This window comes from Phocoena sinus, chromosome 3 (genome assembly GCF_008692025.1).
Source record: "Phocoena sinus isolate mPhoSin1 chromosome 3, mPhoSin1.pri, whole genome shotgun sequence".
Classification (NCBI taxonomy): Eukaryota; Metazoa; Chordata; class Mammalia; order Artiodactyla; family Phocoenidae; genus Phocoena; species Phocoena sinus.
Window position 1 is genome coordinate 38,291,676 of NC_045765.1, and position 14,469 is coordinate 38,306,144.

Here is a 14,469-nt window from a genome sequence, read left to right on the forward strand (position 1 = left end):
ACAGCTTTTGGATGCAGTGACCTTTTACTTTGAGGACAAGGGCCAGTGTTCCTCGGGGGCCTGAGTGGTGTTAGTTACAAGGGTGGATGTTTAGGGTCTGAGCTGCTGTGTTAACACTGAGCTCTGAATCACAAGGAATAGAGGCCTATGTGTTTGTTAGTAAGTTTTGATTTCTGTGACTGTGGTGTTCAGGACCCTCTAATGCTCTCGCCTGGGAGTGAGGGTAATACTGCTTACAAGGTCCTATATGATCCGGCTCCTGGGTACCTTTCCACCCCTTCTCCTGTCACTCTCTTCCTCAGCATGATTCAATGAGATTTGCCTTCTTGCAGTTCCTTGACCACAACATCTACGTTGAACACCTCAGAGGATTTTCGGTCTCCTCCAACTGGAATGTCCTTCCTCTGGATATTGGTGCAACTCACTCCCTCAGGACCTCATGCCTCTGCTCAAATGTCACCCTATGACAGAGGCCTCCCCTGACTGCATTATCTAAAGCAGTACTTTTATCACTTACTATTCCCTCGCCCTACTTTATTTTCCACTTCACAGTAATTATCTACCTGACATTAAATATACTATTTATATCTCTATTGCCTGCTTTTGTCCCACTTTTGTTCACAAAATGCAATATAGTACATTTTCAATAAATGCTTGGTGTATGGGAGGCACTCAATAAATATTGGTTTCCCTTTTTTCCTGCTACCCTGTGTCCTTCTCGCTTTGCAGGAGTGGGGGGTGGATATTTTTAGATGGGATTTCTTAATCTTGAGGAAGAATTAGTTGTAGTTTCTCAGAGACTTGAAAGCAGCAGAGATGAACCAGGTGTAGGTCTGACCTATTATTCCCAAATGAGGGACAGAAGACAGAGGTGACATAGCATCTCAAAGTCACAGGAAGAGAGTCAATTACAATGGCTATACCCTCTAAGACCAGTTGCCTTTTGCAAGTGATCCACACGTCTGGGCATTATCACTGTTGGATCTAGTTAAGTGACCCCCTGTACCCTCTCCTCCACAGTCATACCCCTTACTGTTGTAAGAAAACTGATGTCAGCTCTCCTACTGTCTACATTTTCCTCTTCCTTTTTCCTACCACTTATTGGAGCATCAAGCATATGCCAAGCACTGTGTTTAGTACTTGCCATGCTCTGTCTCATTTAACCTTAACATCCAACATATAAGCAGCTACCACTGAAATCCACAGATGAGGAAGGTGACGTTCAGAGAGAGAATTTTTTCAAGGCTAGCAAATAGCAGAGCCAGATTTCTACTACAGTTTGGTTTCCCTCTAGACTCTTCAAATCAACTAACACTCACTAGGCACCTTCTAATGGAATGCTGTGGTAGGTGCTCTGGGGGACACAAGAATAAAATGATGCAATCCATATCCTTAAGTTGCTTTACCCTATGAGGTGAGGCAAGATTCTTGTATACCAAACCAAGAACAAAAACTACAGTATATGAATTCTTGGCAACATGAATGGTATGAATAATAGGTGCTCTAGATGAAAAAATAACTGTGGACTTTAGAAGGATGGAGAAGTAAAGAGAAGTGAACATTTGAACCTAACCCTAAAGGATACGGCAATCCAATAAAATACTGCTATTTGTGCAGGGATACACATATAGCTGATGTTTCTGTTCATTTGTATATTTACTGCACAATATTTACTGATGTCTTATCATGTGTCTGGCAATATGCTGGGTGCTTGGAAGACTAAAATAAGTACTTTGTAGAGGAAAATTAAATGGCCAGAGAAGAGGACAGATCTGGGCTCTGTGAGAAACAAGAGGCTGCCTTCCTGGCTCCAAAGATCCCATTAGGAAAAAATGTATTCAGCATTCTTTCTTTACCGCCTGGAGTATAAGAACATTTTGTAATCAGGAACCACTAAGTGGACCCTGGAGAGCATCCATCCAGTACCAGGTCAGATTTCAGTGATGGCTCTTCCTTCTAACTCTCCTGGTGAGACAAACTACAGTGGTCAAAGGAGCAGGCTTGAATCCTGCTTCAACCCATGAGTTCTGTGTTCCTGGGCAAATGACTTATCTTCTCTGAGCTTCATTCTCCTCAATTATAGAATATGGAGGATAATCCTTACTTCATAGGCTTGCAGTGAGGATGAAATGATATAAGATCTGTAAAAATACTGGCATATGGTTGGAGCCCCAAAATTAATAGTTCCTTTCCCTTCTCCATTTTTTTTTTTTTTTTTGGGAAAACAGTTTCTTGCTTTCTGAACAAGGAATTGTTCAGTGTAAGGAATAGTGGTCTGATTTTTTTCTGAAACTCTAACTTTACTGAATTCACCCACTCGTTCTACCTGCTTCCTTTGCAGCATCTCACCACTCTCTAAGCTCTCTACAAAGACATCCCCCAGCCCCGAGCCCACCCCCACTTGCCTTCATCTTTCTCCCAGATTTAAAGCTTTGGCTTCCCAATCCAGGAGAAGAATCTACATCAAGTGTCTTAGACCTATTTAAACTCATGTACCAAAATCACTATAACAGGGCAATCCCCTGCTTTCCCTCACAATAATCGGGCTCCCTCATTGGGATAAGTGACTTGGCCATCAGAGTTATAGTTTACAGTTTACCCATTTGGGAACTGGATTATCGCTTCATAAAACTGTGCTACATGGTACTATTATCATTTAATTATGTTGCCTAAATAAAAATTTTTTTAAAAGATTGCCTTTTCGAGCACTACTCTCCAGCACCAATCTAAGATTTTTGGGTACCCGCGTTCTTCAGGAAGCTGACTCCTCCAGCACATTTCTTGGCTTCAGATATCTTTAAGCGTGGAAGGTCATTCTGCTTGGCACACTTTCCTTTGCCAGGCACCTCTCCTAAAAGGTCAGTTTGATCTCTATTTAACATGCTATTTCAAATCCCCCAGAAAATTGTGCTAGACTATATGGCAACACTTTTCTTCCCAAAAGTATTATGTGTTTCATGTTCCTTTATAAATATACACACACTGAGTGTCCCAGACCCTCAGTGCAAAAACTAAATTCTTTATATGCTACATGATTGCTCAAAGGGGCACCTATGGGAATTGTTCTTCCCTAACTATATGATAAATTACCAGTAGTTCTCCCTTAAAGATGCATCCTTTGGGGTTAATTTGTCTATTACAATGCAATTGGCCACATAAGATGTCTGAGGTAGGATGGAGTAGTTGGGAGTACAAAAGAAACAAGATTTGCCTTCAGTTGATTACCGTGGAGGTTGGCTGGTGGCATTCAGGAGGTCAATATACCATTCCCCCCGCCCCCCCCCCCGCACTTTTGTATAGGCTTAAACTTTTTAAAAAGCTATTGTGCCAGGAAGGATAAAAAGGTCTGTTTCATTTACATTTTAGTATTAATTAATCAGGTCTGATAGGATTCTTCAAGAGATAATGCAAATAAGGATGATGGGAAAGTGAAGAATGAAAAGCTTTATGCCCAGCTCCACAAGACTGCCCTGGTTCAGTGCAACTGTGGGTTATACCCCATGGAACAGGTGGTTAAACTTTGGAGGAGAGGGAAGTCAGGGACGGTTTGAATAGCTGGGTACTTCAAGTTGTTTGAAGGAGAGGTAGAGTTCAGGTGGACCTAGGAAGAAAGGAGAACACTCCAGAAGAGGGAAATGACATAAGATGAGGTACTGAGAACAGCACAAACTGTTTCCTACATGGCTTCCTAACTGGTCTCTTGCCCTCAGTCTGGTCTCCACACTGTAGTCATAGTAATCTTTCTAAAACACATATATGATCTTCTCTGGATCCTACTGAAATTCCTCCTCATTTTCTCGTTGCACTCAGAATAAAGTTCCAAATCCCTGGCACTGGCTACAAGGCCTTGTGCGTCTGGTACCCCTCTCTCCAGCCTCGTCTTGCACTCTTTTCTCCTCACCCTCTCCTCTCCACCCACAAAAGCCAGAAAATACACTAAAGTTTTAATAACGGCTCTCTTGGGGTCATTGGTTTATGGGTAATTCCTATATTTCTTGTTGCGGTCTTTCAGTTAGTAAATTTTCTAAAATGAAGCAAGATTATGTTTTTAGTAATAATAAATTTTTTAAAGCCTTAAAAGTTGTATGAAGGGAGGCAGTATAAAGGGGCAATTTTCTCAATAATGTAGGAGGCTTCAGAGAAGGCAAGTAGGGTGAGGGCTAACTGTGAACACCAGACACAGAGCTGCAGCAATGAAACGGCCCGGTAGTGACAGAAGTCAAGACTGAAAGAAAGCTAATGTTTAACATCTATTCTTCCAAAGAGCATGTGCAAACAAAGGTGAGAAACAGAGCAGTGATATGGGAGGCCGGCAGATTTTTTGTTGTTTTTATTTGGTTGTGTTTGGTTTTATTTTCTTTCGGCTTGGTTGTCTAGCTTAAAGATATTTCAGTACGTTTGCAAGTGAAGGCAGCACTCACTGAAAGCACTCCCGCTCTCTGTCTACATCACCTGTAGTTTTTCAGTTGTTTGGGGGATGATTTTAAGGTTAAAAAAAATGTTAAACAAACTTTGTTTTCAACCAACTTTGGCCAGGTTCCATTTATAAAATAAATAAATAACTATCTATAGATGAAAATATCACGAGGATTAGGTGGTTGGAAAAGGTCCATCTATTATCAGCAAATGATTCAAGTCTCACTGGCTTCCAGCCTGCTTTACTATGTGTTGTTACTCTTACCCTAATTCCTTTCTGCCTCTGGATCTCTGTATTGATGCTAATCTGAAAACATGGTTCCCAGTGACCCCCGGAGTCTTTTCAGTCCAGCTTACAATGATTCAATGAGTTTGGGGCTGGGTAAATACATATGTTCGGAGTGTTTCCCAGTAGTCTCAAGAGCTGGAAAGGGTTATTTAATTATATCATAAAGAGGCTAAAGAAATCAGTGCTTGGTATTTGCAAGCTACATGGAACTCGAAGAATTAGCTAGCCCAAACTCCACTTTTAGGGAGGGAAATGGATCTGTCCAATGGCCCCCACAAATAGATGCTGAGCCAGACTTAAGTACTCAGGTGTACAGACGCTCAATCCAGTGCTCTTTCCGTAGACAATCATTTGACTAATAGTGTTCCTGGCCAAGACAAACATCTCTTTCCTAACCCTCCAGAATTCCAAATTCCAAACCCTCCAGAACTCCAAACTCCCTTGGAAAATGGGTTTGATAGATATCTTTTTAGTATTAGTATTTATTATTTTTAAAGAAGTCTTTTTTTTAAAAAAAGCTGCCTTGATAACGATAAACAAGGCCCTAGGCCAAATAAATTTCCCAGCATTGTCAGAACCAGAGATAGCCCTTAGTGTCATCCGTCTAGGCCCTGTGTTATGTGTACTAATGAGACCTATAAGCTTCATGCAGCAAAATGGGAGACAATATTGGTTAAGTATTGTTTTTAACAATCTATTGGCCAGCATAGCTGCTTCTATGTTTGTTTGGGTCTTTTTTTTCCATAGCTTTGGATTGCCTTGGAGCTAGATCTCATGCTCAGGTGCAAACAGCTGGCTGAGGGATTGCTGCCACGTCCACCTGCCCAAGTGGAGTGAGCAGGGTCTCCTCGCTGCAGGCAGTAGAAATCCTGCCTTAGGATACCTCCCTGGTTCCTTTCCCTGGCTTCCTGGGGCTGTTTCTAGGATGCCCCCACCCTTCTCAGCTTTGGGCCTGCTTGTTAGGAGCTAGCCTTTCTTAACCCCATACCACTGTCTCTGATGCCCCAGTGACATCATGAGGTTAGTGCAGGCCATAAAACTGCACAACTGGCTCCAGAGGAGCAGCCTTGAGCTCCAAATGAGCAGGGGCTTTACAGATCCTGAGAGGAATATGAACCTGATTCAGAGGGTAGGGGATGTGCCTTGACTTTGTGCACTTTTTTTCTTTTTAATTGGCCTTATTATGACACAACCCAGACATTCAGTCACCAAGTACAGACAGCCTTAAAAGTAATGTGATGAAACTTCTGTCTTTTAAAGGGTGAGTGAATGCATTTTAATAATTAAGTTACCAGGGCTTTGATGAGAGAAAGCCAGGACCTCAAGAGGAACACGGTCCCAAACTCATGAGCGGGACTTCAAAACAGGTTAGCCCCATCCCCTGTAAACTTTGCCCTTTCTCCTCTATGAATTCAGCCAATTCCAAAGCCCACTGTCACCGAATGGAGACTGTGGTTTGGATAAGACAGTCTGAACACTAGAAAGCTCAAATGTCAACCTGAGTCAGTTCAGTACAATAGAACTAAGTGGCATCAAGATTTCCCACTAAAACGTAGGTAAACCTGACTTTGGGGGACCCACCACCAGGTGCCAGTAAATCAGGACAAATAATCAAATACCTTCAGTCATGGGGATGGTGACTTCATACCCAGATTTATTTGATTTCACGTAGTTCTATTATTTTCAATAAATCAACTAATTCCCAATGTATATGCAAACATGAACTGTGAAGTAGAATGATATAGTGACTAAGTTAACAGATTTGTGAGTCAGAAAGACATGTCATTTATAAGCTTTGAGCCTGGTTAAGTCTATTAATTTCTCTAAGCCTTGCTTTTCTCATTTATAGAATAAACATATTCCTAATACTTATCTAACAGGATTGTGGAGAAACTAAAGGAGAAAATTCATGTAGAAACCTTAAAACAGTACTTCTTCAATAAATAAATCACTGAATAACTAAACATGATTTTCTTTTTAAACCTTTATAATACCTTGGTTAAAAATAAATTGACAAGTCAAATAATTCATAACTCTTTGTCTGACCACATGATCTAATTTTTGGTTTGGAAACCGGTCACAGTAGACATAGATAACTGGAAGAAACAAGACATAAAATGTAAATGAATCAACAATGCTCTTCTCTGTAAGTACATCATTTTTGTAAGACTCTAAATCCATTCATCAATGTCTTTTTCTCCTTATAAAAATATAATGCCATAGAGTTTAAAAACAAATCAACATTCTCTATGTCTACCTCTTTATTCCTACCCTGCAACTAGGTTCATCAGTACCCTTTTTTTTTTCTCTTAGATTCCATATATATGCATTAGCATATGGTATTTGTTTTTCTCTTTTTGACTTACTTCACTCTGTATGACAGACTCTAGGTCCATCCACCCCACTACAAATAACTCAATTTCGTTTCTTTTTATGACTGAGTAATATTCCATTGTATATATGTGCCACATCTTCTTTACCCATTCAACTGTCGAAGGACGTTTAGGTTGGCGGACTTGATGACATGGGGTGGGAGGGCGAAGCTGGGGCAAAGTGAGAGTAGCATCGACATATACACACTACTGAATGTAAAATAGTTGGCTGGTGGGAAGCAGCAGCAGAGCACAGAGAGATTGGCTCGGTGCTTTGTGATGACCTAGAGGGGTGGGATAGGGAGGGTGGGAGGGAGGGGATATGGGGACATGTGTATGCATATGGCTGATTCACTTTGCTGTGCAAACAGAAACTAACACAGTATTGTGAAGCAATTATACTCCAATAAAGATCTATTAAAAATAAAATCATCAAGGAAAGAGAAGAAATGAACACAGGTCAGGAGAACTTGACTCCAAACCAGCCCGTGTCACACTCTGTGTGAAACCTGGTGGCCTCCTCTGTAAGATAAGGGCTTTGGAATGCACCTGAAGGTCCCTTCCAGCCCATGGTTCTAGTGACGGCTCTTCCAGTGATTCAATGAGACATAAACAGTAACAGACGGCTCTGACGTCAGACAGTGGTTCACTTCCACACTTTGCTATACAGAAGGCCACATGCAAGATGACAAACAAGCATCCAGACAAACAAGGGACTGAGTAGGGTGGAACTGACAAACTCTGCAAGGCATGCTGTTCCATCCTCAGGATGGCAGGGTCCTGGGTTAAGTTTATGAAGCCAGTAGCTAACCCTGCAGCCAGTCCCTCTGTCCCAGAGATAAGGGCCTCCACATATCTATCAAGAGATGGCCCAAACCCTTGACCACATGAAGTATCAATAGTAAGGGAAATCCTGGCTCTAATCGAGGACATCAGGCAAACCTCATCGATATATGAGAGTAAATCCTTAGCTTGTCCCAACATCCTTGTTCCTGGAAGTAAAACTGGCACCAAAATATCTTCAGGGACTTCCCTGGTGGCGCAGTGGTTAAGAATCCGCCAGCCAATGCAGGGGACACGGGTTCGAGCTCTGGTCCGGGAGGATCCCACATGCCGCAGAGCAACTAAGCCCATGTGCCACAACTACTGAGCCTGTGCTCTAGAGCCCGTAAGCCACAACGACTGAGCCCGTGTGCCACCACTACTGAAGCCCGTGCGCCTAGAGCCCATGATCTGCAACAAAGACAAGCCACCACAATGAGAAGCCCACGCACTGCAACAAAGAGTAGCCCCTGCTCGACGCAACTAGAGAAAGCCCGCGGGCAGCAATGAAGACCCAACACAGCCAAAAATAAATAAATAAATAAATTTATTTTTAAAAAAGTGTCTTCAGATGGAATGCAGCCATGAGGCCGCCCTTGAAAGTATGGCCAAAGACATGCTTCTGCTGATGCAATCCTCAACCATGAATCAACAGCAATCATCATCAGTTCATCACAACACCAAGGACCCATATGAGGCCTCAGAACCCTTCAAAATACCAATCAATCTGATGGGCACAAGATTTAAAATCTATTTGTCATCATCAATACAATTTTAAGTTGGACATAATTTTATATATATACACACATATATCATGAAATCAATCATGTTTTTTAAAAATGCTAAGGTTATCTCTGGGTGGTAGGATTATAAGTCATTTTTTAAATTTTACTTTATTATATTTTCCAAATTTTCTGCAATTGGCTTGAACTACTTTTACACTCAGAAAAGAAATAATTTTAAGAGAATTTAATTTTTAAAAAATCACCTCGATTGTTCTTTAACACTCTTTACGGAAGACCACCAAGCTTGTCCACTCATTTGTGAGACTAATTTGAGTGAACTGAATGCTGTCTTGAATTTGCTCCTTTGAAATATCATTCCTATGACAGTTTAAATCAAAAAGCAGAGTGATATGGTTGGAAAAACTGAAAATCAGAAGGCCTAAGTTCTAATCCTAGTTGTCCCCCAACTAGCTTGAGATTGTGAGCAAGTCACAGCTTCTGTGAGCCTGAGAGTATGGGACTAGAATCAAATAACCCATGTCCAAATTCTGTCCCACCGGCTGAAAATCTGTGTGACTTTAGGCAAGTGACTTAACCTCTCTGAACCTCAGTTGTTAATTCAGAAACAGAATAATAATTTTACCTCCCTGGACTGCTATGAAGATGAGATGAGATAGTGTGCATAGGCCTTTAGCCTCATGCCTAGAACTCTGAAAGTGCTCAGAGAACATTAGCTGGAATCATTATTATTATCTTTCCTGTCCCAAAGCAGAGGGAAAGCTACCATGTTCTGGAGACGGGCCTCCACCTAGGGCAAGTGTGTCTCTGCCTTTCAGTGTCTTCCCAGAGGCTTAGCCAGTTCTTCCCCACAGAAGCCCAAACTCTCTACCACAACCAAGTTCTGCCTTTCCTTGCCATTCATTTATTTCCCACCCTCCTCCCCAAGATCTACAGTCACCCTGGGGGCCAGGAAGAAGTAAAGGAAAGCATGTGTTGCCTGCAGACATCCATAGAACATCAAGATGACCTCCTCTACCTTTCAAAGAAATGGTTTGTGTGTGTGGCCCGAGACAAAGGGAGCACTGTTGACTTTTATTTGTCAGAGACTATCTCGGATCCCCTGAGTTTGTTTGATGAATTGTTTTGGGTAGATAAAATAGCCCTGTTCCCACTCTCCCTGATTCTGCCACTGAGAGCAGATTAACAAAAAATGTGCTCTTCACATCAGAAAATACAGCCCTACAAAAACAGTTCTTGAGGGAGAACATTTTTTTTTGGTCTCTGCTGATAATTTTCCCACGCTTTGTGGACAGCCCAGGTTGGCCTGAGCTCAGGGTCACCTTCTCTCATCTGGAAGCATCAGGAGGACCTAGGATTGAAGACCCTGCACAAGGTTTGCAGCTAATGCTGGAACAGATGGGTCCAGGGAATCCATAGGAAATGCAGAAGACTGACTCCCACCCACTGTGAACCATGAGCCTGCAACAGGAGAGAAGGGATGACAAGGACCTTTGGCTACAGGAAAGCAAAGTCCAGAGAAAGCACAAAGAACAGTGGCTGAAGGCTGTGTAGCCCAGGGGTTCAATGCATGGGCTTTGGAGCCAGAGAGACCTTGGTTCTCATCCCAGCATTGACCCTCACTCAGGTAAGTAACCTCCCTAAAACTCTGCCACACGAGAGAGCGGAAGGCTGATCTCACAAGACTTGCTGTGAGACCTAAAGAAACTGATGTCGATCAAGTCCCTGGAGGGTGAAAATGGTGGCTTTTTATAATATGCTCATCCTTGAGTAGGGGCCCTTCTCTGGAGTAGGAAACACTTTACCATGATAGCAGTCCCAAAAAGAAAACCCTGTTTTCTTTACACAAGGTTTAAACAGAGCCATGGAGAACCAATGCAACCCTTGCACGTGTTCTGTACTCTGTAACTGTAGCTGATATTGCATTAAATTATAAAAAGCTTTTGGTTATTGAGCAGTACTATGGACCAGGAACCATTCTAGGTGTTTTTCAAGCATCCTCTTATTTGATCCTTAGATTAACCCTTATAATAATAAGTATTATTATTATCCTCATTCTATAGAAAACTGGGTCTTAGAAATTTGCCCAAGGTCAAAGGTAGAGCCAAAAGTTATCTATGCACATACGTGATCCATTTCATGCACCTTACCGGTTGGAGTCACTGAAGACTTCAATTCTTTTCTAGGAAGAGATGTTGGGATGACACTTTATCACATTATATTAGCCCTTAATCCACGACCAGACTCACCTCCCACACTTGTGTCAGGCCTTTCAGTAGGGACCTACTGAAGTGACTGTAAATCATATTGAAAATTTTCTCCTCCCAAGCCCTTAAAACCCCTTATTTTACATAATCATTCAATGGTACACCCCCAAGGACCCTCAGAGATCATCACTCAGTGCCCTCCTTTCACAAATAAGAAAACAAGACTCAGAGGTGAAGTGACTACAACAAAGACACACAGCCAGGTCCCAGCCCAGCCAAGTCTAGAAAAATCCAGCTCTCCAAATTCCCTGCTACCATTTTGTGCTGTCATCTTTCACCAGGATTAATGGTGCAGTTGGTATTCCACCTTCCATCCCTCGTTCCCAATGTATGTGCCCATGTGACAGCGGGGGAGCATTCACCACAAATCTGACAAGCTGACACCTGCCACCCATGAGAACGCCCATTTTCCAGCATCACACATAGCTGTCCTAAGTATAGGGCATCCCTCTTTTCTTCCCACTCTATTTTTGCAGCCTATCCTTGCCCTCTTGTTATGCTGTTGGGACCACGCTTAACCAGCATGCTAAAGCATAAATCCATTGTGGATGTTTATCCTCTTATCTACAGGCTTTTGTCACTGGGTTCTGTGATATAACGGTCATGAAGAGGATGAGTGTCCATTTATTCATTTAGTAACAGGCACTGGGCTGTGTGCTGGAGTACAGCGAAACACCAGATGTGAACCAAATCCCAGAATGAGGCACAAATGTTAAACAGGAAAGCACACCAACAAATAAAATGATCGTGAAAATGCAATGAAGGAAAACAAACAGGGTGCTATGGAGAGAATAATAAGAGAGACTCACCTGGTATCAAGTACTCAGGACAAGGTCTCTCTGAGGGGGCAATCTCTGAGCAGATGCCTAAAAAATGCTTGAGTTTTCCATAAGAAAACACAGATACTTCTCATAATTCTGTCCCTGGTCTCCATCCCAGGTTTCAGCTTGTCCCAAATCATGTTTAATATTTTTTTAATTATAAAAATAAGATATATTCCTTGTAGAACATTTAGAAACTCAAAGAAAAAGAAAAAAAGAAGAAACATTAAACTTCCCACGCACACTCCTATTATTGCTAACTGGTATACATATATATACATAAATATATATAAAACTATAAAAAGGAAAGCTTTATTATTGAAAAATGTATGGAAATGGTAAAAAAAAATGCAAGACATAAAAATTGGTATAATAAAAATTAAGTTACTTCTCTACTCTAGCCACTACCACCCCCAGATTTACTCCCCAGAGCAATCTTTTTGTATAGACTTCAAGATTTATATATATATATTTTTTTTACATAAAATGGTATCATTCTATAGACCCTTTTCTGCTCCTTGCTTTATCATTTAACAATATATCCTGAAGAAGCAAGTATAGATAATCTTTTTTAATGACTATTATTTGTACATAGCTGAGACCACTTTGTATAATAATTTTACACCCTGCTTTTTTACTTAATATTACATCATTAAAAATTCTTACTTCATTTAAAATGACTTGCAAAATTTTTTTAAAAATTTAATGACTGCAAAACATTCTATTATATGAGTAAGCCATAATTTATATAAAATTACCTAATTATGAATATATGGAATATTTTAGAAAATTTTATTAATGGCTTGAAAGAACATTATGCATAAAGCCTTCACTGTGTTTCTCTACTTACAGAATCTTGAATTCACTTCTATAAACATTTATTGAGACTTCTCATGAACACAGCATTGTTCTCTAGTCTACTGCGATACCACAGACAGATATGATGTACATATTAATATCTTTAAGAATAAGAATATGCACTGTGCTATACACAGATGCTCTCTGGATGTTCCCATCTCCAAGTGGCCCCAATCAGCTCTACTCTAGGAGCAAGACTAATGCTTGTTCTTGCTACTTTTGCTGTCTGACTTGTTCCTCCCATAACTAACATTTGCTCACCAATAGTGATAAGATAAAGAGAATCAAGGGCTCAGACAAGGAAGCAAAGGAGGCCACTTAGTCATCTTAGACTCTAAGATGGGGTCTCCTTCTGTTTTAGGAAAAATGTGTCCTCCATGTGACCCAGAGAGTTCTACATTAAGGTAGAGGGCTAAAACCCAAGCTCATAATAAAGTGTCCTTTTATCTGGCCTTTTTAGGGGCACATATCTTTTGGGAACCTTGTTGGGATTAGGGGGGAGTAGCTGAGAAGTGACAGAGTTTGGATGCCTACCTACTAATATCTCCACTCGATAGTTCTCTATCCACTTGTATGTAATTACTAGCTCAGCATATATGAATGTAGGTTCTGGAGCCAGAGGGTCACTACTTCCTAGACAAATTATTTAACCTCTCTGTGGGTCTAATTTCTTCATCATTAAAATGGTGATAATAATAAAACCTACCACATAGGACTAATATGAGAATTTCTTGAGTTAATTTGATGTAAGTAATTTAGAACTATGCCTGGCACATTAGAAGTACTTAATGTTTATCATTATAATTCATAACAGGTGAAAAATGAAGTTGAGCAATAAAGTTTTATAAAAACTCATTAAATTCCAACATCATTACAGAAAAGGCCCAAAAGGAATCAAATACTTCACAAAATCAACTGTAAATATTCAACATTTCTCAATATATTATTTGAGCATGGGATCAGGGGAACATGGTTGGAATAAAGTAGTGAAACTTTGCTTGATGTGTTGAAATATGAAGACCAAGGACTACACCAAGCCGTATCAACTTCCCTTCATCTATCACATGAACTCATGATAGAGGAGACACTCATTATTTCAATTGTCCAATCATTTCAATTATCCAATCTTATTTCTAACTCTTCTAGGAAGGGGCTGGGGTATAAATTTCTCTGAAAGGCACTCCAGGTGGAGGGAATAATGTTAGCCAAGCATGGAAGTATACTGTGTGCTCAAAGGATGACAAATGGCTCACTGGAGATGATACTGGAGACTTCCACATGGTTGAAACCAGAAACTTGCAGAAGAAGATGACCCTAGGAAGACTGAAATTAACTCAAAATATGCAGGGCCTCTAGGGCCATGTGGAAGTGATTACATTTATCCAACAAATGTAAGAAAAGGGATAACTTTTCATATTTCTATTTTTAAATAACATTATATGTGGCCATGTGGACAATGTACCAAATGGCAGAAAAATTAGAGGCAAAAAGGCTATCTTAAGGTTGTTATTAAGAATTCAGGTGAGAGGTGATGAGAATTTAAGGGAGGGTGATGAAAAATTCAAGAGGAAGAAAGGAGGGCATCAAGGGACATTTCAGACATAGAAGCAATGGGTCTTAGGGACTGTTTAACGTCATGGGCAAAAGAAAAAGAGAGAAGAGCTAAAGTTGTTCTGAAGCATCATGTGGGAAAGACAAGCGATTATCTAGCACAGCACAGTGAAGGGTTGGTGCTTAGGAAATGTTCATTGCAAATGGGAGTGTTGAGAAGGGCGTGTTCTAGTTCTGTTGAGCCGCAGAGGAATCCCTGGGTATCTGAGTCATTGGGTTGTCCTGGGGTCAGGAGACACATGAAGTGGAGAGAAAATCATTGAACTCAGA